The 27,530-nt window shown below is 41.2% G+C and overlaps 1 protein-coding gene and 1 long non-coding RNA gene across 13 annotated transcripts in view; one reads left to right on the forward strand and one right to left on the reverse strand.

Annotated features, from left to right (window-relative positions):
* The window catches only part of ZNF706 (zinc finger protein 706), a 43,824-nt gene extending 31,636 nt beyond the window's left edge, over positions 1-12,188 (reverse strand). Inside the window, exon 1 of one of the 2 annotated variants that reach the window (XM_014550236.1) lies at positions 12,170-12,188. The gene's annotated coding sequence lies outside the window, so the exon portion shown is untranslated. Of the gene's footprint in view, positions 1-2,217; positions 2,223-12,169 lie in introns of those variants that run through there. The other variant, XM_014550238.1, reaches the window with a different exon arrangement.
* Positions 7-27,530, forward strand: part of LOC102262220 — a 42,317-nt gene continuing 14,793 nt past the window's right edge. For 4 of the 11 annotated variants that reach the window (XR_314314.2, XR_314315.2, XR_001364599.1 and 1 more), the window contains exons 1-5: positions 7-306; positions 2,379-2,513; positions 21,095-21,253; positions 21,971-22,115; positions 26,545-26,632. This is a non-coding gene — a long non-coding RNA (uncharacterized LOC102262220). Of the gene's footprint in view, positions 307-2,378; positions 2,514-21,094; positions 21,254-21,942; positions 22,116-22,425; positions 22,960-26,544; positions 26,633-27,530 lie in introns of those variants that run through there. The other 7 variants (XR_001364598.1, XR_001364601.1, XR_001364597.1 and 4 more) reach the window with 7 other exon arrangements.

Genomic DNA, 27,530 nt, shown 5'->3' on the forward strand with positions numbered 1-27,530 from the left:
GGCCGGCGGGCCAGGCGGCCTTTAACGGGGCCGCGCCGCCTTTGTTCTCTCATCAGGCGCCCTGCACCTCATCCCCACGGGAACCCGGTTACTTGACCAGCCTGAGGTTTCAGGTGAGGTCAGGACGCAGCCTGGCAGCCGCAGTGAAACCCGCTGGCTCGGCCTCCCTGACCGGTGTAGGTGACGACGAACAATACACCGGGTGGCTAACAGCTGGGAGAATGGTTACGTTTGTTTTTGTGTCTTGATTTGCGGGCCGCTACATTTAATTTCCAATATCTACCAAGAGCGGTGGTGCTTGCAAAGGTGATTATATCCGCTGACTTACCTGGGAACGGCGTTTTGCCACAGTGGCTCTATTCTGCATATCCCCTACCCCCCAGCGGTTCTCAACCTGTGGGCCGCGACCCCTTTGGCGGTCGAACCGGCCCTTTCACAGGGGTCGCCTAAGACCATCCTGCATATCAGATATTTACATTACGACTCATAACAGTAGCAACATTACAGTTACGAAGTAGCAACGAAAATAATTTTATGGTTGGGTGACAACATGAGGAACTGTATTTAAAGGGCCAGAAGGTTGAGAACCACTGCGGCTACACACACATTGCTTTGTAGTTAGATCTGACAACAACAGGGGGAACAGGAAGCCTTTGCATTTGACAGGCTCAGCTTGCTCATAGCCTCCACTCCCCCAAATTTGCCTGTCAGCGCCCAGGACACGTTAGTTGAGTATGTATACAGCTCCAGTGACCTGGTTATAGATATCGGGGTTAAGATACCCCGGAAGACGTTAGCTGCTCATTGCTTTGGGGTGGCATGGAGTGATCTGGTTGTTCCGTCCAGCCTTATCCTGCCTTTTCATTTTTCTTTCAGCTCCTCTCACCTCCACTTTTTACACCTCTGCTCCTATAGTGCAGTTTTATTTATTTATTTATTTATTTTTATTTATTATTTTTTAAAAATATATTTTTATTGATTTCAGAGAGGAAGGGAGAGGGAGAGAGAGAGAGAAACATCAATGATGAGAGAGAATCATTGATCAGCTGCCTCCCTCATGCCCCCCACTGGGGACTGAGCTTGCAACCCGGGCATAGGCCCTTGACTGGAATCAATCCCGCAACCCTTCAGTCCACAGGCCGATGCTCTGTCCACTGTGCAAAACTGGCAAGGGCTATACTTCAGTTTTAAATCGTATGTTTAAATTTTTTGTTAATCTCTCTGCAGGACTCAAATGTAAGCTCATTTTCATCACTCTGGACCCAGTTGTCTAGCCATGTGTTAAACATCATAGGCGCTGAATAAATGGGTGTTGAACAAACTGGATGTGTTTAAAGGAAGCAGGACCGCCCTGGCTGGTTTGGCTCAGTGGATAGAGCATCGGCCTGCAGACTGAAGGGTCCCAGGTTCGATTCCAGTCAAGGGCACATGCCCGGGTTGCGAGCTCGGTCCCCAATGTGGGGGGCAGGAGGCAGCCGATCAATCATTGATGTTTCTATCTCTCTCTTCCTCTCCCTCCCTGAAATCAATAAAAATATATATTTTAAAAAAAATAAAGGAAGCAGGACTTTTCTTAGCATATCGTGAAGCTATAGCTTAATCCTGAATAGCCACCATAATCAAAATAACTGTATTAACTTGGCTAAGAGGAGGTGGATGGGGTACGTAGAGGATCTATTGAGGGGGAATCCAAAGAGCTGTGTGTGTTTAGCCGTGAATGAGAGTGGGCAGTGGAAAGGGATAGAGCCATCTGGCTGGCAGGATGTCCTTTTAACTCGAGAGGTGATTTCTGTTGTGAAGTGGGATTAATGTGTCACTTGTTACCAAGGCCCAGGTGAAATATCCATTAAAGCCAGTGGTTCTTAAATTTTTAAGTTGTACCACCTTTGATAATCTGGTAAAAGCTATGGACTTTGCCCCAGAAAGTTCAGGTACATATAAACATGTCCCCATTGGTAGGTTTTCTCAACCTTGGGGCTATTTACACTTTGGGAGAACTAAAAATGTCTCCAGACACTGCCAGATGTGCTTTGGGGGTCAAAACTCCCCTGGTTGAGAACCTCTGCTTGGATATGGTATTATGGTAACTTTATATGTAAAAAAGAGAGAGAAAGAAAGAAAGAAAGAAAGAAAGAAGAGAGAGAGAAAGAAAGAAAGGTAATATTTAAGATCTGTGAAGTGACAAACAGTAAATGAAAGATGAATTAGTATTACTACCAGCTGGTGTCTTATAGAAATGTGACAGCAAATATCCTATTTTGTAACTAGTCTTGTAGGACTAGTTGATTTTTTTTAAACTGTATGCATGTATTACTGATAAAACTAAGTAACAAAATGATTTTTATTTCTAATAATTGTCTAACCGTGTTTGTTTCTAGGCATCTGTCTGTATGACTTCACAGTGCTCAATGCTTCAGAAAGATGGATGAATGAGGCCAGGCATTATCATAAGCCAGGTATTCTTAGCACCCTGGGCATCTCCCTGTAATTAGAGTCTCTACGTTTCATTCCAGGTAAGGGCTTGCCTAGGTGTCTACTATTTCATTTTTTTCTAATTATTTGCATACCATCCTTATCATTAGACTCTCAAGCAGCTGAACAAGCTATGGAAAAAATAAGTTCCAAATTTAGCCCTGGCTGGGTAGCTCACTTGGTTAGAGTACCATCCTGATACAGCAAGGTTTAGGGTTTGATCTTTGGTCAGGCACATGTAAGAATCAACCAATGAATGCATAAATAAGTGGAATGACAAATTAATGTTTCTCTCTCTCCCTTCCTCTTTCTCTCTAAAATAAAAAGAAAATCAAATTTAATGTGCCTGCCCTTGCTGTTTTTCCATTATTACTCATTTAAAATATTTTTGCCAGCTATTTATTTAAGTTGAGATATAATTGACATATAACATATTAGTTTCAGGTGTATCATATGAATATATATATCTATCTATCTCATCACCAAAACAATTGTAGTTAACATCTGTCACCATATATGGTTATAAAATTTTTTTCCCCTTCTGATGTGGACTTTTAAGATATATCTCTTAAGATGCAATATAGCCCTAACCGGTTTGGCTCAGCGGATAGAGCGCCGGCCTGCGGACTCAAGGGTCCCAGGTTTGATTCCAGTCAAGGGCATGTACCTTGGTTGCGGGCACATCCCCAGTGGGGAGTGTGCAGGAGGCAGCTGATCGGTGTTTCTCTCTCATCAATGTTTCTGACTCTCTCTCCCTCTCCCTTCCTCTCTGTAAGAAATCAATAAAATGTATTTTTTAAAAAAAGATGCAATATAATATTATTAACTATCGTCACTATGCTGTACATTACATCTACATGATTTATTTACTTATAATTGGAAGTTTGTGCTTTTTCACCCCTTTTACTCATTTTGCCCACCCCCCAGCCCTGGCAATCACCAATCTGTTGTTTGTATTTATGAAAACATTTTTAATTTTGCATATAAGTAAGATCATAGGATATTTGTCTTTGTCTGTCTGACTTACTTTACTTAGTATAATGACCACAAGGTTCATTCATGTTTTCACAAATGGAAAGATTACATTCTTTTTCATGGCTGAGTATTACTCCAGGGTGTGTGTGTGTGTGTGTATGTATGTGTGTGTGTGTGTGTAATTTCCACCATTATTATTCTTAAGCAGGGGCTAAAACCAAAACAAAACAGGAAACTAGAACAGAGTGATTCATTTTTCTCTCATAGGAATTCATACAGGCGTCTATCAGGTGAGGGCCTTTGCCTTGATTGTACCTGTAAAGCTAGCTGTCTTGGCGTGGTTGATGGTCTTGATTTTGTCTAACGTCTGCTGACTGCAATGGTGAAGGCAGGATGATTCCAGATAGAGAAATCTGTCCTGGAAAGGATTCCTGAAGTTGTTTTCTAACTTCTGACGATCTGCAGAGAGTTCTTTCTAATGTCTCTACTTTCAACTATTACTTTGAAGGAGAGGAGCCAAGAAAAGAAAAACAAGTTTAGTTACACTCTGGCATTTAACCACTTTTTGGCTAAGCGTGGCTCTTAATGCTTTTAATTACATGCTTAATTATATTCTGTTTGATTTTAATAGTAGTTAAGCCATTACGCCTCAAGAATTTTTTATGACTGATTCTCCAGCTGTAAAATGAAAGAGTTGGTCCTCGTGACTTCCAAGACCCCTTCTAGTCCTTGAACTTCTATGCTTGATCACTCAACATGAACTTCAGGGTCTAAAAGAATTATTTTTATGAAAGGCAAAATAATAATCACCCCACACTCCATCCAGATGAAAAGTTGAAACAAAGTTTACTTACTATGTATATATAAAATGAAAATGTAATTTTTATATACCATAGGAGAGTACTAAGTGATTAAGTGATGAGGAGAAAATAGCATGAACTGTAACTAATCCTGTTTTTTATTTTCTGTATCTTACGATGTTTTAATATTTTGGGGGCCTTCCAGACCCAGGGAGAGACTGCATCTCCCAGGGTTAGCTAATTCCCAATTATAATAACAACTTGCCTAGGAATATACCTTTTGTATGCAAACTAACCGATTTTGAGACTATACCTCCAACTATTCCTCTTATCTAACTCTCACACTCCACACCAATATTTTCCCTGACCTAAGTTATCCCAGGGCAAGTACCAGGCCATTAGAGACCACCCCTAAAGCCGAAAGCTTGCCAGAATGATTCACGCGGGCTAATCCTAAAATGTTTACCCCTGCCCTGCCTTGCCTTTCCCACACAACCCCCAATAAAGGTGCTGGTCTCGACTTTTCACTCCTGACCAAAACTTAGTGCTCCCCATGTGGCCCTGTATGGCATGGCGTGCCTCCTCCTCTCTGGAAATGTGAGTATTAATTCTTCTGTAAATAGCATTGACGGCTCCATACCATCATTCAGTCATCACCATAGATTAAAATTCCATGGGTACAAATGAGATAATGACCTACATTCAGTTTTGTTGCCTAGTAAACTGGGGGAATTCCATGCCCCTTATGGCTGTGGCTGGTTGTTTCACTTGCATAGGACACCTTATAAATGAGAACCCAGACTTTTAACTCAGTCTCTGTGCAGGCCGGGTAGTTTTGTAATATTTTAGGATCACACATCCATCCCCTAGACTGGGCCGAATTTTCAAAATAAATTATTTGTTTTTTAAAGTATAAGGTGACAAAGGCATCTGGGGATAGGAATGGAGAATGGCAGATGATCACTGCAGCTATTGCTTGTTCCTTCTGGAACACTTAGTCATTGAGCATGCCTCTATGAAGCTAGCTCCCTGGTATCTTCCCATGTGCAATTGAGTTCATTATTGCTTAAAGCCTCGTAACGATAATAATAATAGCTACAAATATTTGGGCACCTCCCATCTCTTTCTAATCCTCACAACAGACCTTCACACTAGGTCTGATTATCTCCAATTTATTGATGAAGAAACTGGACTCCAAGAGATTAATTTTCTCATTGTCATACAGCTAGAAGGTAGAGAGCTAGTAAATAAAGAGCCAGGATTGAGAATCCAAATCTATCTGATTCCAAATCTTTTACTCTTTCCCATACCTTACACTGCACTGGAATGCATTCCACAGTGGAGAATTCCTCTTCCATCTGGCTGTGAACCACTGGTACCCCGTATCAGTCATGCAATAGTTAACATGGCCACTAAGGCTCTTTCTATGGCATGACCATGTGTTGATACTCTTCTGGTTGCACAGGGAAATCTTTTATCATCTCTGGCTCTTGCTTCTTAATCTGAAAAATGAGGGATTAGAGTAGATGTCGTTTATGATAACTTGAATTCTTTTTTTAAAAATAATTTGTAATTTATTTCCAACCTACTTTTTAAAAAATACATTTTTATTGATTTCAGAGAGGAAGGGAGAAGGAGAGAGAGATAGAAACATCAATGATGAGAAAGAATCATTGATTGGCTGCTTCCTGCAGGCCCCACACTAAGGATTGCACCCACAGTCTGGGCATGTGCCCTGACCAGTAATCGAACTGTGACCTCTTGATTCATAGGTCGACACTGAACCACTGAGCTATGCTGGCCGGGCAATAACTTGGTTTGTTAAAATATGATTATAACTGTGCTAAGTATGATGTGTGAGAAATTTATATTTTATATCCTTGTTTCCAAAGTAGATCTGGAGTACCCAACTATCCAAGCGTGTTAGTTTTATTTAGCTGAACATTTTTACTTTTCTTCTTTCACATAATTTCAGAAAGTCAACAAAGAACATAAACTGGTTAACCTTAAAGAGAGCTATCTTTAATAGCTCAGAATTTAAAGTACAAATAAGAAATGGATGTCTTTAATAAACAAATGATGTGTCATTTGGAACAAATGCAATATGATGTGTGGGTTCATCCAACATAGTCATCAGGATACTTCAGCATACTTGGTTAAAATTTCCAAGGTGTATGTGTGTCTACTTGTCAGTCTTAGTATTTAATTTCACCACTGATGGGTCTCGCCAGGGCTCGTGCTTCCAGCTGTCTTTCTGTCAGTGGGGATGGATGGGTATACGCAGATCCTTCTCTTGCCTGATCCATCTTTTGACCTATGGCTTACATGTGTCAGATGTTTGGCTCACTAGAATCTGTAACCATAATAGTGAATTATTATCTGTCCTACCAGGGGATTGGACCCAAGGCCTTTTCCCATTAGCCCTAGAGTCTAGTCCACTATCTTCACCAATCACTCAATTCAGGAGATCTAAAATTATTACATCAGCCAGGCAAGTCACGTTACCTCATTGTGCTTCAGTTTTTACATTTTTCCACAGGGATAATAATACCACTGTGATTCTCAATGGAAGCCAGTATTTTGCCTGATAGTATATATTGCCTATAAGTAGTTGACTCACTTTTAAAATACCCCAATCAACTGGAGAGAAAGACAATATACAAAATTAAAAACCGTTCTATTGACTAAAACCTAATTATAACTAAGTTGAAAATTGGCTTTTTTTTTAAAAAAAAAGCTTCTTCAAACATTTTCAGTTTGGAGAAAATTTGATATGGGGAAAGGACATTGAAAGAATAGGAAGATAATTTTTCCTCTTTTTGAGTCAAAAGTTTTTGAGGAAAATACAAATCCTAATCCCTGATTTTTCTTGCTATTGCAATAAAATGTACTAGTCAATAAAAGTTGCTATAACACAATGTTCCTTAATTTTCAGGCAAACTACCTTTTGCTGTAACATATTATTGTAATTATTAGAGTGTATTTTTCAGTATATTTCCTAATATAAATGATTAGTCTGAATTGTGATCATGAGTGGCAGAGTTAACACTTCAGTCCATAAACCTGTATGTATTGAACTATGAATGGAGGTAGCAGGTCCAGAATATTGGTAATGAGGCTGAATAAGCATTTAAAGCAGGGCGTGATCCTAAACAACACCAACATCCCTGGTTGCTGCCTAGTTAGGAAAGGGATGAGCCAACTTGCTAGACGAGTCCAACAGAGACTGAGGAGAAGCTCTGAATTGGTGAGAGAGCTCTCACGTTCTGTTCCCATAGAATGACATTTGTCAGGCGAAAAGAAAATTGACAGGAAATGTGCTTTTCAACAAAACCTGAAAATGGGCTATAGGATTTCAGTGTTAAAGCCACGTTTTGGTATTATCAGTGCAGTTAGTCTCTGAGAGCGGTTGGCCGCTGTTTTGCCTGTTATAGCTGAATACCCCACATGTCATGTCACTGTACATGGAGAATCCCTAGGCAATAGTTCTCAACCTTCTGGCCCTTTAAATACAGTTCCCCATGTTGTGACCCAACCATAAAATTATTTTCGTTGCTACTTCATAATTGTGATGTTGCTACTGTTATGAATCATAATGTAAATATCTAATACGCAGGATGGTCTTAGGTGACCCCTGTGAAAGGGTCCTTCGACCACCAAAGGGGTCGCGACCCACAGGTTGAGAACCGACTAGCGTGTCCCAGTGGCCTGAGGCACCTGCAGAATGACAGTCATTTTCCCGTCATCTAAAAATATGATCAGTCTATTTGCTAAAAGGAATTCTGGCTCCATAAATTTATTTTTATTTTCTTCCACCTTCCAAACAAATAAGTTAGACATTTTCTTCAATCATCGGGAAATGTGGACAGGTTGTCTTAATTCAGTGTGCAGACCAACCAGGACTCCCTCTGGAAAATTACAGGAGACAAATCCAGTCCTGCTCAAGTGGAATAATTATGAGGTTGATCTCATGTATAAACATGTTGATTTCTATGAATACCTCAATTATATCTTGTCTACTTCCTTTTTAGCCTCTTTGTAGTTACATTGTGGAATATTTTCTTCTTTTTCTCTTTATTTTTTAAATATATTTTTATTGATTTCAGAGAGGAAGGGAGAGATAGAAACACCAGTGATGAGAAAGAATCATTGATTGGCTGCCTCCTGCACGTCCCCCACGGGCGGAGGTGGGGGGTAGGGGGATCGAGCCCACAACCCAGGCATGTGCCCTTGGTCGGAATCGAACCTGGGACCCTTTAGTCCACAGGTCGACGCTCTGTCCACTGAGCCAAACAAGCTAGGGCTCTTTTTCTCTTTATATCCTTTACTTCTACTGCTACTTTGAAATTGTCATCACAGCAGGTAAAGCATTTGCCTAATGTAGGAAGAGGAGCGCTTAAAGATCTATTAACAGTGATGAAGACTTGAGAAGCTTCCTGGCTTCTGGGTTCTGGTGGGAGTGGGGAGCAGGTTCATCGTGGGAGCAATGAGAAGGGCTGATTGCATAGTCATTCTCTCACAAATCATAAAAGATAACCTCTGAAAGAGAGTGTAATTGTGCAAGCGAGCGTGGCAAATCAGATAATCACCACTTTTTTTATATAAGCAAATGTCCTCAGGCAAAGGTTGGAGTTCAGATTTAGATCAGACATTGAGTTTTGTGTCCTGTATTGTGAATTTCATGTTAAAATTCTGCAAATCTTTTCCATTAACAGAAGTAATAAGATCTTTTCCATTATTCATTTCACTTAGAAATGTGCATGTTTTCTGTGATTCCTTTTCTCTGCCACCTGGTGGGTTATACTCAAAACTGCAGTAGTAATGTCCTGGGTTGAACATGTCAGCTGATGTTCATGTTTTATGATTTATGTCATTGAAATGTGATTGACAGACACTGTTAATACACATTTTAAAGCCCATCATTGGTTAATAATAAAAATCCCAAGGGTATGTAGGTTTCTTTTAATATTCCTTTAAAATGTATTTTTTAAGTTATTTTTTACTTAGGCACATTCTGATGGAGAAATGAAAGGTTCATAACTTTGGGCAAGAGTCTTGGTGAAGGTCTCTAATTTCTTTTGGATTTTAAATTCATTTTTATTTTAGTTGACGTACAATATTACATTAGTTTCAGATGTACAACAAAGTGATTAGACATTTACATATCTTAAAGTGATCACCACACTAAGTCTAGTAACCATCTGATACCACACATAGTTATGACAATATTATTGACATGTTCCCTATGCTGTACTTTACATTCCTAAAACTTATTTTATATCTAGCAGTTTGTATTTCCTAGCCCCCTCCCCCCTTTTTTTTTACCTATCCCCCTACCCTCATGCCATCTGGCAACCATTATTTTATTCTCTGTATCTACGAGTTTGTTCTTTGCAGTTTTTTAAAATACAAAAAATTTCAAGCATACCGGAACATTGAAAGAATTTTACAGCATGTAAGCATATACTACTCCCTGCCCCCGCAGAGATTCTACCATTAACATTTTACTTGATTTGTCATGTATCGTGCATAAACCTCTCCCTCTGTCTATTCTTATATTTTTAATGAATTTTAAATTAAGTTATTGACATCAGTATACTTTTTCCTAAATGCACTTCACTGGTGATAGTTCAATATTTGTTAATAATTACTTTTCTTTCTTTTGAGGTAAAGATTACATTCAGGTTGGTGCACAAATCTTAAGAGTACCATGGGATGAGTTTTGGTCTCCTTTGAATGCCTATAAAATACAGAACATTGGCATCACCCCATTTTCCCTTCCCTGTCCCAGTTGGTCCCTACCCCACTCCATCAGACGTAACTGCTCTTCTGATTTTATCCCCATAGATGGATGGATAAAATGTCTGTTTTAGAACTTCACATAAATGAAATTGTACAATGTGTACTTTTGGTAAGGCTTCTTTTAGCAACAAACATAATAAATTTATTACATGATGTTCTACTCAAGCTATACAGTATTTCTTTTTTCTTGCCTCTTATCAACCAGTATCTTTTTTGTTTTGACTACTAATAATCTTATATTTGTTCCACACTGATCTAATTTACCAAGTACTTACAAATCAAGGTTAAATGAAAGGAAGCAAATTACAGAAAGATACATACATATAATTTATATGTAAATTCTTAAAATACAAAATAAAATCACATGCATGCTTATTTAATTCTCTTAACCAGAGTTTATTTATCCCATTTCCCCCATGATAAAATTTAGGCAATTTGTTCTGGGCCCTGGAACTAGATTAGAATCCTCATCTTGACTCAGCACACTTCTAAGTGTTTATGTTATTTCCCTCTTCTACCAAATTTTCATCAACATAATGTTTTTGAAATTCATCCATGTTGTTGCTTGTATAAGTTAATCTGTTCTCTTTATTGCTGAATAGAATTGCATTATACAGGTCAACCACAGTTTGCTTATCCATTCTACTGATGGACACCCAGGCTTTTTCCAGTTTTTGATTATTCATAAAAACTGGAAAAAATCCTGAGTGCTGCTATGAACATTCTTGTTCAAGTCCTTTTATTAACATATGTTTTAATTATGTTGGGTGAATACATAAGAGTGAAATTGCTAGGTCATATGATAGGTGTATATTTAGTTTCTAAGAAACTGCCAGGCATTTTTCCAAAGTGGTTGTACCATTTTACCTTCCCAATAACAATGTTTAAGAATTCTGGTTAATCCATATCTCCACTAACCTTTGATGTTCTCTAGGTCTTCTAATTTTAATAAGCGGATGCCAAGCCTACATTCTGGTTAGAAGATTACTCATTAATCAATTTTCCCTTCACCAGAAATATGGGTAAAAGGCTTTTAGGCTCCTTTTACAAAATATAACCTACTATTTTCTGTTACTTAACTCTTATAACAAATTTAGGTGTAAGGAATCATAAATAAGAAATCATTTCTTGAGAACATATAATCCATTCATTCCTGTTAAAATCCAGATTACATCCCTGGGGCAGAGAACTGAGTATTTGGACAGCTTTTGTCCATCGCCTCCCCATGTCATTGTTTTTCTTGAGTTTCACTTTATGTTATACTTTTAGTTTCTTTGAAATACTATAAAGAACAGCCACCTGGAACTCAGTACATATTTACTAAGGAAGTCAGGGAGACATAATCTATACCAAATAGTTCTCCCCAATTCTCCTGTAATTTAACACTGGGAACATCTAGGCTTCTTTTTCCTGAGCAGTAGATAGTTTTTGTTTGTTTGCTTGCTTGCTTTTCTTATACTCCCTATGACTCTTATGACTGATCCTTCCTCTCTTTGTTTGGTAACTAGGAAGTTTAGAAATTACCTACCTACTTTGCCAGAATTTCTGGTATATTATACATTTTTGTGTATGTAACTCCTAGCTTCATTTTACAATATTTTGTTTTCCTCATCTTCCTCTCTTTACCTATTTCGATCCTTTTTTATTTTGTAAACTTCCTCAAATAATTCCTAGATTAAGGTTAAAATTAATTAGACTCGTTTGGTACACTGTTTAAAGCACTGATTATTAAAAGAGATTCTCACTAGTGAGATATATATATATTTGAAATAGAGGTGAAACACAAGAACAGGATAAATACCATTCTTTTATAATTAGGGTAATTAGAATTGCTAGTCATTTAATAATAGCAGCATTATTCACAATAGCGACAGGCGGAAACAACCTAAATGTCCATCAAAAGATGAATAGGTAAACAAACTGTGGTATATATTCATATGATAGAATATTATTCAGCCATAAAAAAGAATGAATTCTAATCACACTACAACATGGATGAACCTAGAAAACATGTTAATAAATAAGCCAGATCCAAAAAAGATAAGTATTATATGATTCCACTAAATGAGGTATATAGAACACACAAATTTATAAAGACAGAAGGTAGGATAGAAGTTAACCAGGGCTGGGAGAGTAGAGAATGGGAAGTTATTGCTTAGTGGTTATAGAGCAGCGGTTCTCAACCTGTGGGTCGCGACCCCTTTGGGGGTCGAACGACCCTTTCATAGGGGTCACCTAAGACCATTGGAAAACATATATAATTACATATTGTTTTTGTGATTAATCATATGCTTTAATTATGTTCAATTTGTAACAATGAAATTGGGGGTCACCACAACATGAGGAACTGTATTAAAGGGCATTAGGAAGGTTGAGAACCACTGTTATAGAGTTTCTGTTTGGGGTGATGAAAGAGTTTTGGAAATTATAGTGGTAACAGTTACACAACATTGCAAATGTACTTAATGCCACTGAACTGTACACTTAAAAATGGTTAAAATGGTTAACTTCATGTTATATAATTTTTACCACAATAAAAAAAATTAAAAACAGGTTAAATACCATTTTTTGTGTGTTTAGGGTAAATAGAGCTGCTAGTCTCTTAATGGGTTGTTAGAAGTTGTCATCCAGTTTTTCCACAAGGCATCCTAGAACCCATGTGAGATAGTTGATCATTGTAAAGAAGATCATGTTTTATTAAAGGAACAATGTTGTAATTGAAAATCACATTTAAGGGTACAGGACCAAGGAAACAGTATTACGTGAATTGCAGAGATGACCAGAAATATATCGTAAGAGCCAAGACACTGTAATAGGACTTGAGACTATTGTGTGTGTTCATATATAGAGAGAGAAGGAAGTTCAGAAAGACAGCACCTGGCTTTACTAAAGGCAGGGGTGACCCAGTGCAAGGGGTCCTGAAATTGCTAATATGGTTCAGAAAAATGTTCTGTCCTGGGAGTCAGAGCAGCGGGGCAGGGAGTCTGGGAAGGGACACAGGACAGCAGTCAGGCAGACGGTCTCCCTGTGACATACTTCTAACCGTGACAGGCAGAGGCAGACAGGAGGTAGATACCTGGGAGGTGAGCATATGAGGGCACAAGTTCCCGCCCACTGGGAGAGGCACAGGGCAGCGCTCCAGCTTCAGGGTGGAGTGAAGATCTACTCAGTTTCATACATCAAAAACTCGGAAATAGGGTGTCAGCAAAAGTTAGCAAAAGCCTTGAGAATATTTATATCCTTCCATGAAGAATTTTGTTTGTAAGAACTTTATTTCACATACGTAATTACTGAGCACAAAGATGTTAACTATTAGTACATTTTTATAATAACTGCTTACAAATAAAAAATTGTGATTAACTTAAATGTCTAACGATAAGGAAATCCCTTCAGCAAAAGAACATGTAGCCATTAAAATTGCTTGGTGTGGAAGAATTCTCAAGGCGTATACTAAAGATGTTTCCATGTTTGTGTGCGCTATAGACTGTTCCTTGGTTAGACAGCACTTCTGTAAGTACACCTCTGGAAAACTGAAAGGAGGTCACAACGCCAACATTTTATGACATTATTTATGTTACTCAGACCTTCTTTTGGTTGCAGAGTAAGCTCTTGGGATGAGAGGTCTCTCTTTTACTCATTTCGTATTGTTAATATATAGAGGTAATTTTATTGCCTTAGCATATTTTGCAGAAAGAAGATTTTTGTAACGTCCTGCATAAATGCACAATCACAAGACTGTTTTGAAAAGTTTGCTTCTGTTATTGCAGAGGGGCCCTGCTCAGCAGTAAATGCCTCTCACTAATTCATTCATGGAACACCTGCCATGTGCCCAGGAACATCTACCATGTGCCCAGCATTGGTTCACGTCAGACAGAGTCCCTGCTTACAGTGCTTACATTCTGAGGGGGAGGGCAGGGTAGGCCACCAATAAGTAAACCATGATTGTAGGTAGTGATGATGCTATTGAAAAACTGAACAGGAGAGAGCAAGCCTGGTTGGGGTGGCAGATTTAGGTACAGTGTTCAGGAAAGGCCTCACTCTGAGAAGCAGATATGTGGTCAGCCATGTATGTCACGTCAGCACACCAAAAGTATTTTGCACTTGACACTTCTATCAAATAATAAATCATGTCATTTGATACAATTTATACTCATATGCTCTGTGGTAAAGTATGGCTTGATGCAGGTGGTGTATTATTGAGGAGAAACTTTATTTTTTTCTTTGAACGTTTTTTTTTTGCTTGTTTGTTTGTTGTATATTTTTATTAATTTCAGAGAGGAAGGGAGGGGGAGAGATAGGAACATCAATGATGAGAGAGAACCATTGATCGTCTCCTCCTGCACGCCTCCTACTGGAGATCGAACTCAAAACCCGGGCATGTGCCCTTGGCCAGAATCAAACCCGAGACCCTTCAGTCTGCAGGCCAACACTCTATCCACTGAGCCAAATTGGCTAGGATCCCACCCACCCTATTTTTAACGGAACATTTAAAAACATATTGAAGTAGAGAAAATAAATAATGAACCCCATTCACAGCGCCCCACTTCAATAATGATCAACTTCTGGTCAATCCTGTTTTCTCTGTACCTCTTCCAGTTCACTAATGTCCCCTCCCCCACTCTGTGGCTTATTTGGAAGCAGACATCGTTTTATTTGTAAATATTCTTGTATTTATCCTGTGTTTATTTTATCTCCCGCTCCTTGAATAGTATCTGTTACTCAATAACTAAATTGATGTGTTTGCGGAACCAATAAACAGTGGGGTGGCTGGAAAGAAAGGCAGGCCAGCCCCTAGATCAGCGGTTCTCAACCTGTGGGTCGCGACCCCTTTGGCGGTCGAACGACCCTTTCACAGGGGTCGCCTAAGACCATCCTGCATATCAGATATTTACATTAACGATTCATAACAGTAGCAACATTATGCATTGTCTGCCATGCCGGAGCGTGGACTCAGTTCTGTGGGTCCCGGGGAGCCAGGTCAGGGCCTTGAGTCAGCGAGTGATAGAAAGCCGTCACTCTGCCCAACACGGGAGAATTGGAGGCCTCTGCAGAGGGGTTTTTAGGAGGCTGTTGTACAGATGCTGGCAACCAGATTACAGTCGTGTGTGGGAGAGAGGAAGAAACTTAGAGAAGGGGAAGGGGGAAAAGGCAGAATAAAAACATCACCCAGCCGTACAAAGAGTAAGGGGAAGGGAGGCAGACAGTGAGGCTAGCAAGGAAAAGGAGGGAATAAGAGAAAAGGAAAAGGGGGCGGATGCTGCAGTACTGGGGAGAGGGGCGCAGAGGACAAGGGGCTGGGAGGTTCCTACCAGCGGCTCTCACAGTGCGTGCCAGGCAAATGCCTGCTGAGAGGCATTGTCGGTTTCCTGCCAGTTCTCTTTGCCTCTAGGGTACAGTGCCAGCAACTCTCAGGGAGAAGTCTGGGTTCAGTGTTTGATCCAAGGAGGGGAGAGGGGGGAGGGGGGACAGAGGAGGGAGGGAGGGAAGTGCAGCAACAGTAGTTCCCAGGGTCCTGTGGGGATGGGCAGCATCAGGGATGATGCGGGGGAGGGGGGGTAGGTGAAATCTGGGCAGGAAAGGAGCTGGGGAACCGCCTGAGGGAGCGTCTCCAGCCAAGCGGGAAGTGCTCCGGGCCAGGTCCTCTCCCAGAAGAGCTGGGCCAGCAGCAGGGCACAGGGGCTCTGGGCAGGAGACCGTGTCCCCGGCACAGTGTGTTTACTGGAATGCCGGTGGCTCAGCCGTCCTGTCCCCAAGCACACACCGCACTTGAGGTGTGGAGCCACCTGCTGTTCCGAGTCCCCCTACCTCCATACTTTGGGGCTCAGGACCCTGGCAGAGCAGATCTTGCCCAGTGAACAGCATTGGGAACCCACAGCTTGGCAGGCAGGGAACTGGTGTGTGAGGTATTCCATTTTCCTGAACTGGCAAGGTTTAATCAGGTTGTCTAACCATCATGAGTAGTCTGTTTTAGGGGTGACACGTGGGCTGCCTCTCCTCTCAGTCAGACGGGGCTGTGGAAAAAGGCTCAAAACAGCCAGCTCAGGCCCTAGCCAACAAATCAGTGTTTCCCTCTCTCTCATTGGTTGATTCTTGTATGTGCACTGACAGGGGATTGAACCCAAAACCTTGGCATATGGGGATGACACTGTAACTGAGCTACCGGGCCCGGGCTTTTAATGGGGACATTTCTGTCACAAGATAAACTAATAGGAACAGTAAACCAAAGGGTATGGGATTGGAAGATATCATGCATACTTCCCCAGTAGGAAACTCCACGTATCTGACAGAAAGGGGAACAGCCACCCTTAGCTTATCTAGCTCAAGAGCTTTGGTCACAATCTAATGTGCACTTTGTTCCTGTGAAAAGGACAACCTGTCCCATTGCAGCTGCCAGGGGCTTCAGGCCCCATTTGACGGTTTTGCTACTTCTCTCTCTGGCCCTCCGGATGCCCCTGGATCAGAGCAAACAGGAGCGCCTGCCCTCTAGTCTGAGTGTATTTAAAGTTGGTGCAATCGCTCATCTTGCATTCGCAGAGAATGGTTCTAGATAAGGACGCTGTTTCTGAAATGTGACAGTTTAATTTCTAAAATTCACAGAACAAGCTTTCAACAACATGTTCTCATGGCTCTGCCTTAGTTAACAGAGTGGGCGGAGCGTAACTGAAGCTACTGTTAACTGACCATTGCTCATGGACACTTCAGATGCCACACTCTGCCCATGGAAGCCTGTCTTTCCCCTGCTGTTCCACCAGATTGCCTCCTGGGTAGCCAGCCGTCTTGGGCCCTGCTTCTATTTTTAAAAAATTTAATAGTTTTACTTTTGCACAATTTTCCCTTTGGTAGGCTCTCTACAGCCCCAGATTTTCATAGGATGAGAATTTTCGGAGCTAGAAGGAAATTGGAGCCTCCAGTCTTTGTTGTCACCTAGGGTAGAACTGCGGGTTGCCAAGGCAACCAGATAATCCAATATTGTTTGTAACACTAAATTAGAATTGCTCTCTGTGCATCTGAAGGAATAATGTTTCAACACTTTATCACAGTTGCAGGTGTTGAGGTCAGAGCCTTTCAAACGTGTTTAGTTTGTTTTTATGGTCACTGTGCATCTGGAAGGGGGGGGAGGTGTGGACAGAGAGGACCACTGCACCCAGGCTCGACCCCATCTACAAGACAGAAAGGCTCAGAGGGTTTGGAACTATCTGAGTTCCCAGCTCAGGTGCCTCTGGAGTCAGTGTTCTTTCACTCAGCGTAATGTTTTTAAGGCGCATCCATGTTGTAGCATGGTCAGTGCTTCATTTCTTTGATAACATTTTATCTGTTCATTCATTGGTGGATGTATGAATTCTTCCCACTTTTTGGAAATTGTGAACAAAGCTTTTATGAACATTTGTATACACGTTTTTGTTTGAATACCTTAAGGTACATACCTAGGAGTGAAATTTCTGGGTCATATGGTAATTCTATGTTTAACTTCTTAAGGAAACACCCAACTTTTTGCAGAGTAACTGAATCATTTTACATCCCCATAAGGAATCTGCCAGGGTTCCATTCAAAGTGAAAGAGAGCTGTTTGCTACATCTACTGTGAGGGTGAAGACCATTCTCAGCAATCACACAGACTGTGGACATCCCAGAAAATGTGGACATCACTCTGAAGGGATGCACAGTTATTGTGAAGGGCCCCAGAGGCACCCTGTGGAGGTACTTCAACTACTTCAATGTAGAATTTAGTCTCCTTGAAAAGGAAAAGAAGAGGCTCTGGGTTGACAAATGGGGAAATAGAAAGGAACAGGCCACAGTTCGCACTGTGTGCAGTCATATACAGAATGCGATGAAGGGGGCTACACTGGGCTTCTGTTACAAGATGAGGTCTGTGTACGCTCACAGGAGGGCCCACCCTCTTGTTCCAAAGCTCTGCTAGAATTGGGACTAAGTTGCTGATGGTGAAAAAAGAAGAGCAGATCCGCAAGCATGTGGCCTCATTCTCTTGTCTTCTTGTTCGTTGACTCCTCTTTTAGGGTCCTTTATACTAGACTGAATTTTCACAACACTGAAAGCCTGGGTTTTTTCTCCCCCTCAGTTGGCATTGAAATCAGAGCTGCCTTAAAGAACAGCTGAGCAATGCATCAGGCTCTTTGTGGCTTAGAAAGAGCTTCCAGCCCACTCTAAATGAGATTTCTAATGCCACACAGGCTCCAGTGGGCATGTTCCAATTTCATGGTCATACGTTACGGGCATTGTTCTAAGCCTGCATGAAAGCGTTTGCTAAGTCCAGCTGCTCTGAGCTTTGCATCAACTGCTTGGGCAAACTGGCAGCCCCTGTGCCACATTCTTTCCAGACCAGAAAGATTGTTGAGTATTACAGATTTTTTTTCTGGTATGAAGCATCCTTCAATATAGGTACATGTGTCCTTGAAATGTGGCAAAGGCCCGTGGGATTTTTTGTTAGCCCTGGCTGGTATTCACTGTGGTTAGAGTGTTGACTTAGGCACTGAAGGGCATGTGCCTGGGTTATAGGTTCAATCCCCAACCACAGTCGGGTTAGTGCAGGAGGGAACTAATCAATGTGTCTCTCTCACATCTATGTTTCTCTCTCTCTCCTTCTCCCTCCCTCCCTTCCACTCTCTCTAAAAATCAATGGAAAAAATGTTGTCGGGTGAGGATTAACAACAACTACAGAAAAGAATTTATTTTTAGTGAGGTAAATTTCATATACAATAATTCTTCTAGATCTTAAGTGTACAGTTGGATGAATTCTTTAAAATGTATACACCTAAGCAAGCAACCCCCCAATCAAGATGTAGAACTTTCCTGTCACCTCCAGAAATGGTCTTCTGTTCCCTTCCTTTCTATTCCTGCCCCACCCACTAGGCAACAACTTTCCTGATTTCTATTGCCATAGATTAGTTTGTGTCTTTTCTATAATTTCCTATAAATGGAATCATACCATATATCATTTTTTAAAAAATATATATTATTGATTTTTTACAGAGAAGAAGGGAGAGGGATAGAGAGTTAGAAACATCCATGAGAGAGAAACATCGATCAGCCGCCTCCTGCACACCCCCCACTGGGGATGTGCTCGCAACCAAGGTACATGCCCTTGACCGGAATCGAACCTGGGGCCCTTCAGTCCATAGGCCTATGCTCTATCCACTGAGCCAAACCGGTTAGGCTGTATATCATTTTTAAATCTACTTTTCTTGTGTCTAGAGTCTTATTATTTTAGATTAATCCTGTTGTCACTGGTATCCATCATTTATTATTTTTAATTGGTAGTGAATATTTCATGATATAAATATACCAAAATTAGTTTACTCATGTTTTGAGATTTACCATTATTATGTGTATCAACATTTTGTTATTTTTTATTGCTGCGTTATATTCCATTATATAAATGCACCATAAATTGTTTATCTCTTCTCTAGTTGAGGGACATTTGGATTGTTTCTACCTTTTTGAGAATTATGAACAAAGCTGCCATAAAGATTCCTGTAAAAGTCTGCTTTTGGAAGTATGTTTTACCTAGGAGTTTGATTGCTGGTTGTACAGTAAATGTATGTTTCACTTCATAAGACACTGTCAGATCTTTCCCCACAATGGTTATACCATTTTACATTCTCACCAACAATGTGTGAAATTCTAATTGCTCTACATCCTCATTTCAATCATTTCCATGGGAGTGGCATGGTGGCATCTCATAGGGTCAGGGGATTTTCATGGAACTTTGTGTATTTGCATCTAGGCAGGACAGCTGGGACCAGCAGGAGGACCCTGGCAGCAATCAGGGATCTGGTGCTCCACACTCTCCTTCTTCCGATCCTTCACCATGTTCTACTGATTGTCCTTCATAGTCTCCCCACATCTGACCTTTTTTTTATTTTCAGAGTTGTAGTTAGTGCTCTGACAGCTTCTGTTTTGGGGTTGAACTCCTGAACTTGGGCCAAACTCCAACTTCTGATCCAGGAGAGAGAGGGTTGTTGAGGGCAAGTAGTATCAAGAAGGGTATCTTCCTCTCACCTCTACCTCATTTCAGCCTTCTGGCCTCCTTCAGGATTATAGTTTCACTGGAGTATGCAAGTCAGATCAGATATCATGGTCATTCTATCATATGGAACAGAAAGCTCCTTGGGTATTGAAAATGATTCCCAGGAATCATAGAGCTTAATTCAGTGATCATCAGAGCTTCACTAGGCATATATGGTCAAGTGGGGTGGTGAACATACAATAAAATATACAGATGATGTATTATAGAATTATACACCTGATACTTATAAAATTTTATTAACCAACTAGAGGCCCGGTGCACGGATTCATGCACCAGTGGGGTCCATCAGCCTGGCCTGTGGGGATCGGGCCAAAACCAGCAGTCCGACATCCCCCAAGGGGTCCCGGATTGCGAGAGGGCTCAGGCCAGGCCAAGGGACCCTACTGGTGCACAAATCCATGCACCAGGCCTCTAGTATACATATAAGATCTTTGGTTAATCTCTTCCTGCCCTCCCCCTTCCCCTCTTCCCTCTGAGATTCATCAGTCTGTTCCATGTTTCCATGCCTGTGCATTGAGCATCTGCCCCCTGGTGGTCAGTGTGCATCACAGCTACCAGTCAAACAGTCACTAAGGCTTTTATATATATACTAGAGGCCTGTTGCACAAAAAGATTCGTGCAATAGGCCTTCCCTTCCCCTGGCTGCCGGCACCGGTTTTCCTCCAGCACCCGGGACGCAGGCCTTTGCTCCAGCCGGAGCCGCCTTCAAGCCTTTGCTGCTCCGGCCGGAGCTGCCTTCAGTCTTCCCTCCGCCGCTTTGCGCCTACATATGCAAATTAACCTCCATCTTTGTTGGCGGTTAATTTGCATATCTCGCTGATTAGCCAATGGGAGGCGTAGCGAAGGTACAGTCAATTACCATGTTTGTCTATTATTAGATAGGATATAGATGTCACCCCAATAAATTCAATAAATAAATAACAGATGCTCCCCTTACCCCCAAAGACTATACAGTCAAGGATGACTTCAAGGTTTTGAGTCTAAAAGGCATCTCTCTATAGATCCTAGACTTTCATCTTCAGAAAACCATTGTTTTGTGGGAGCTCTCCAGGGTACTGGACTTCTGCCTGAAAAACATCTCTGACATCGCAGACTAGTGTTCCACAGCTACATCTAACTGACATCTCTGTGTGTCTTGAACATTGTCTTCTTTATACCAGGTTTGTTTTTTATGTTAAAATGACTTTAACTTATCTTGCATTTTACAGAAGTCTATGAATGACTTCTTAAAAGCACCACCTTACCCCACCATGTTTCTCTGACAGTTGTTAAAGTAGGCAGTTAGTACGTCAACAGCTTGAGCATCAGCATCTAGCAAGGATTTCATACCAACCAGCCACACGCCAAAGAACTTGGCAGCTTTTCTATGTTGTTTTTAATACAATGGTCCTTTTATAACAGCTTTTAATCCCAACACAAATTCTGAATGCCTATGACTAAGACATTCTCTCTTCCATCTCCTCAGCCACTACGTAGATCAAGCTACCACGGTTTTCCAATTCAGTGATTCTCAAACTTTAATGTACAAATGAATCACTTGAGGATTTTTTTAGAATGCAGATTCTGATTCTAGATTTGGAGAGCGGGCCATATTCTGCATTTCCAAAAAGCTCTGGTCTATCTGCTGCTGTTGGTCTTTGAACCACACTGAGCAGTAGCAAGTCTCTAATTTTCCCACTTGCACTCCTGCTCCTCAACACTAGAGTTATTTTGAAACCAAGAACCCTTTCAGTGACTTATAGTTATGCTTAGAATGAAATTGAGACTCATGGAATGCTGCATGGACTGGCATTTGTTTACCTTCTTTGCCACATTACGTACAAGCTTCCTCTCATTCTCCACATTTCAGTCACACTGGTCTTTGACTGCACTTACAGAGAACCACATTCACCCCAGTCCGAGAGCTCTGTGCACGCCATTTCTTCTTGAAACTCCCTCTCTTCTGTGGAACTGCCTCTTTCTACCAGCAAGTCTCTGTGGCTCAGCTTAAATGTGTCCTTTTTAGAAACACCCAACTAGAAGGTAAGCTCCATCGAGACAGAAACATGTCTGTTTCATTTACTGTTGTAGTCCCAGCATGCAGTACACACTCAAGAAAAGAAGGGGTCAATGGGGAAGAAGAGGGACATATGTAATACTTTCAACAATAAAAATTTAAATTAAGGATAGAAAGGAAATATTGAGTGAGTAAGTATAAATACCACAAGCTTTACCCAAACAGGTCTTGATTAACATAGCTTTTAAACAGTCTCAATTAGATTACTTAGTTTTCTAGCTGGTTATTGCATTTTGAATAATAGACTATAGCTTTCTAACTTTGCTTCATCTCTAGGATTTCCTGCTTGTGAATCCGTGTTGTTCTCCGTCATCACCTGCATACGTCTATGTCCTAATGCCCAGAACCTGTTATTGTGATAGCATGCACAGCAAAGGGGACAGTGCAGATGTGATTAAGTTGAAGATCTTGAAATGGGAAGATTTTCCTGAATTATCTGGGATCAGAGTTAAAGATAGATGATGGCAAAAGCAGGCGGGAGGGGGAGGAGAAGTATGGATTTGAAGTTGCTATGCTGCTGGTTTTGAAGACGGAGGAAGGGGCCAAGGAATGCAGATGGCCTTTAGAAGCTTGGAAAGGCAAGGAAATGGATTATTCTCTAGAGCCCAGAAGGAATACAGACTTGCTGACCCATTTTAGACTTCTGGTCTCCAGCACTGGAACACAATAAATGCGTGTTCTTTTATGCCACTAAATGTGTGGTAATTGATCACATCTGCAATAGAAAACGAATACAGTTAATAACATAGCATTACAAAGTCCAAGTTCCCGGATGTGAGCCCAGGGTCAGCGCTGCCAGCAGATCCTTCTAAAGAGCAGCATCAGGCCTAGAGTGCTAACTCCTGTATAACCATACAGGGAGGCAATGACCACACATGTGAGAAGGATCCCATGACCAGAGCTGCCTACCCAAGCCACAGGAGACTGCAGAGGTATTCGTGAGCCCAGCCAAGACCAAAAGAACTCCTCAGCAAGATTACGATGGAGGGCAATAATAAATGTTTATTGGTTTGAGCACTGAGTTTTATGGTGGTTTGTGAGACGGCAATAGCTAACTCACTCCCATGGAATTCAAGGCCTTTGGTAGGAAGTCATGAACCCAATGCATATACCTCATCTTATCTCTTGTTCAGAAAGTGTTTTGTTTATACTGGTCTATTTCATGTCAACCACACAATCCTTGTTCCTTCCTATGGGGTACTTTTCTCCATGTCATCCCTGTATCTAGGCACCTTTCCCATCCACATCTTTGCCTACTGTTTCAGAATGTAATTGACAGGCATTTGGCACGTACTTCTGGGAGCTTCCAAGCTTTCTAGTCAACTGATGCCATGTGGGATTCGGTTAGGATCATGCACTGTGCTACCAGTATTAAAAAAGGCTTTTAAGTCATTGCCATCTGTAAGCTCTCAACAGAACAAATACTTTGGAAAACATTTTCCCCTTAGATGAGAAAGTAGAGTTGGTGAGAGAGCTGCCAAAGTTAGTTTTTTCTCTTAGTGAGAGGGAGGTTTACTGATTTTTTGAGAGTTCATGGAACTCTTATTTCTTCAGTCTCATAGTCAAGCTGACTGATGTGCTCATTGGCACTTCGATTATTATTGTATTTATAAATGTTAAGAGCTCATCTGGCCCCAAGTTAAGCGGCTTGTCATATGTCTTTGCCATCGAAGAGTTAAAGCTAGCTACGGAGCCTTGAAACCAGCCAGTGTTCTGAGGCAAGAGCTGCAAATCTTGTTGACAATCACAAAATGGCGACTTGGCAAATGCTCTTACTGCATTGTAAAAAAGAAACACTGCAGCCGTTATTTGTGGAGTGCTTAGCCCGTGCCAAGCCTTGGGCTCAGTCATGGGGACACAGAGGTGAATAACACAGAAATAGTTCTTAACCTTATGGAATTTATGATGCAGTGTAAAAAATAATAATAGGAGTAAATAAGTTTTTTAGGTCAGCAATGTGATATAAAGGCATTTGAAGATTTAAAAAAGTCTGACAATCATATCATTCCAAGAATATCCATCTTTTGTGTCATATAACATTCATTTCTAAATTTTTAACAATATTCCATCACAGTCTTATACTCAACAAATATGTCCTGAGTGCTAACTCTATTCTAGTCACTCTGGTTGACACTGAGGAAGCCATGGAAAAGAACAGTGTAATCCCTGCTCTCCTGAACTGTGCATTCTCACTAAACATTAACAGAAATAAGGACAACACATCCGGGCCACAAAAGTGTGGCTCATATTGCATTATGTTTTGCATTGTTGAAATTTGTACATTTTGTTAAATCATCCAACACACTCCTAAAAATTATGTGGGTTTTTTTTCTAGCCAAATCCTTATCAAAGAGACATAGAGAGACATATAGATTAATTGGATGGTTAGAGTTAGATTATGTATGAACTTGAGGAATGAAAGAACTGACCCTGGGACTTCTGGTGATGTTTTCAACAGACTCCCCAAGTCTCTCACTATTCGTTTGGTGAATGTTGTGGAAAGAGCACTGGATTTGAAATCAAAAGTCCTAGTTTCCACTTTTTTTTTTTTGAGTAGAAGAATATATTTATTTTTATTTTACACCCTTTAGTCTATTTGAATTTATTAAAAAGTTGCATGCCATAGATTTCTTGGCATATGTTGTTTTTATAATAATTACATTAAAAGTAATATTGAGCTATTTTATTATTTATTTATTTATTTATTTATTTCCTAGTTTCCACTTTGCCATGAAATGCAGCTCTGTGATTTGGGGCTTATCATTTCACCTTTGTCTTCTTTGAAAACAGGAATTTCAGCTCTGCTCAGCTCCAAAGTCTGTATCTCTCTGACCTATTTTTCCCATATAGTTGCTATTTACATTTCTCTGTGACTTCCTAACGTTTAAATTTGATAGAGAGACCCAGCTAACTAGAGAGAGGACGGCCACACAAGACTAACATCCTGTGTTACCATCATTCATTTCAACGGCAAGAACATGAAGTAGCAAAGAGCGTTTGCTCATCAAAGAAGGCTTGTTTGTACGTAGGCAAACAGGATGTGGGGCAGCAGCCGGGTAGGATCACTGATTGTGGACGCCTGACTTAGCCGCTGTTTCAGAAAGAAAGAACACGCAGCTTCAGTTTCAGGATGTTAGCCCTGGCATGGGGTCCAGAACCCAGGGACATGGAGCCAGGGCATGTGGGGCTTTGTCAGTCTGCCCACTCACAGGCCCGGGGACTGAGACGAGTGCATGGACATGCCTTTTTCACTTTTTTCTGCTGCAGAGCATGAGCGGTTTCTGCCTTAGCAGCCCAGGATTCTCTGAGCATTCAAGCTTTGTAATTCAGTCACCTTAAAAGCCAGGGTAGGGAGATTTCTTAGTTTGAGATGTAAAGAGGAATCAAACAAAATGAGAAAATATAATAATATTAAGATGCCCCAAACAAATATTGATGCTTTAAGAATTTCAGCATCCTGGCCCTAGCCGGTTTGGCTCAGTGGCTAGAGCGTCGTGGACTGAAGGGTCCTGGGTTTGATTCCGGTCAAGAGCACATGCCCAGGTTGCGGGCTCAATCCCCAGTAGGGGCATGCAGGAGGCAGCCAATCAATGATTCTCTCTCATCATTGATGTTTCTATCTCTCTCACCCTCTTCCTTCCTCTCTGAAATAAATAAAAATATATTTAAAAAAAAAAGAATTTCAGCATACTGGTTGGAGGGGAGCCCATCTGATTGCTTCTCACTAAGGAATCTTGCACATGAAATCCCTAACCGTACCAACCAAAGTGATGACTCACTCCAAAACCCTGGTGGAAGAATGATGACATGGGCAAATATTCATGAGGCTATCTAGGGCATCAGTATTTATAAAGAACCATTAATGCTATAGAAGACAGAGGGCACGGGTGGCAGAGTGCACACTCTACTACAAGAGATTACCTGGCTGCAAAGAAATTCTTGCACCTCTCTGAATGCATCTCCCCAGACACTGGTTCTCTCTCACATCCCCACCGTGGCCTCATTATTGAGAGTCAACTTCTTGGGTTTTGGGTTGTTTTTATTTTTTTGGTTTGTTTTTAAAATATATTTTTATTGATTTCAGAGAGGAAGGAGGGAGGGGGAGAGAGATAGAAACATCACTAATGGGAGAGAATCATTGATCAGCTGTCGGCTGCCTCTTGCACGCCCCGTACTGGGGATTGAGCCCACAACCCAGGGATTTGCCCTTGACTGGAATTGAACCTGGGTCCCTTCAGTCCACAGGCGGCCTCAGTCCACTGAGCCAAACCAGCCAGGGCTCAACTTCTTGTTTTTACAAAAGGTACGTTTTGGTTATCCAGGATTGAATATCTCTTCCTTACATCTTTATGACAAATGTCTAACCCAACTGTGACATCGCCTGTGCCCCCGCAGGTTCTGGGACACCCTCCCGTTCTCTGCCACAGCTGCTCAGGTAGGGCAGGCACCTGTAACATCAGCCTGGATAGAACCCAGTGTGAAGGTGAGTCTGCTCTGAGCAAAGCAGCCTTTCAGACAGGCAGGCCGTCAATGCCACAAGAGCACGGTTTCATTGACAATAGTTAAGAGGAAGTTGATAAGCGCTCATAAAAATTCATTTATTCAAAAATGTTACTGAGACTTTATTATACAAGTGACCCAGCACTAGCTGTTGGTGATACAGTAATGAAGAGAAGCTACAGTCTTGGCCAGGGGTCCTCAAACTACGGCCCTCGGGCCATATGCAAATACAAATATTGTATTTGTTCCCGTTTTGTTTTTTTACTTCAAAATAAGATATGTGCAGTGTGCATAGGAATTTGTTCATAGTTTTTTTTTAAACTATAGTCCGTCCCTCCAACGGTCTGAGGGACAGTGAACTGGCCCCCTGTTTAAAAAGTTTGAGGACCCCTGGTATAAACCAACCAGCTTCAAGGAAACAGAGGGTTGCAGGTGAGAAAACAAAGCAGCCAGAGCACCTGAATGCAGAGCCCCTTAGGGACTTGAAGAAGGAATGTCCCTCCCGGCCATTCGTGGAGGCAGCCTTTGCCCAGAACAGCCTCCAGCGCCCCCAAGTAGAGCTTCTGGGAGTTCATGGCACTGTTCATGCCAAGCCAGACACTACCTAACACAGCTTAGGCTGTTTCAGCTCCAGAACAACTTGAACATGGTTAGCCACTTACTTCCTAGCCCAGTGATGGCGAACCTTTTGAGCTCAGCGTGTCAGCATTTTGAAAAACCCTAACTTAACTCTGGTGCCGTGTCACATATAGAAATTTTTTGATATTTGCAACCATAGTAAAACAAAGACTTATATTTTTGATATTTATTTTATATATTTAAATGCCATTTAACAAAGAAAAATCAACCAAAAAAATGAGTTCGCGTGTCACCGCTGACAC

The sequence above is a fragment of the Myotis brandtii genome, unplaced genomic scaffold, assembly GCF_000412655.1.
Source record: "Myotis brandtii unplaced genomic scaffold, ASM41265v1 scaffold59, whole genome shotgun sequence".
NCBI classification, from domain to species: Eukaryota; Metazoa; Chordata; class Mammalia; order Chiroptera; family Vespertilionidae; genus Myotis; species Myotis brandtii.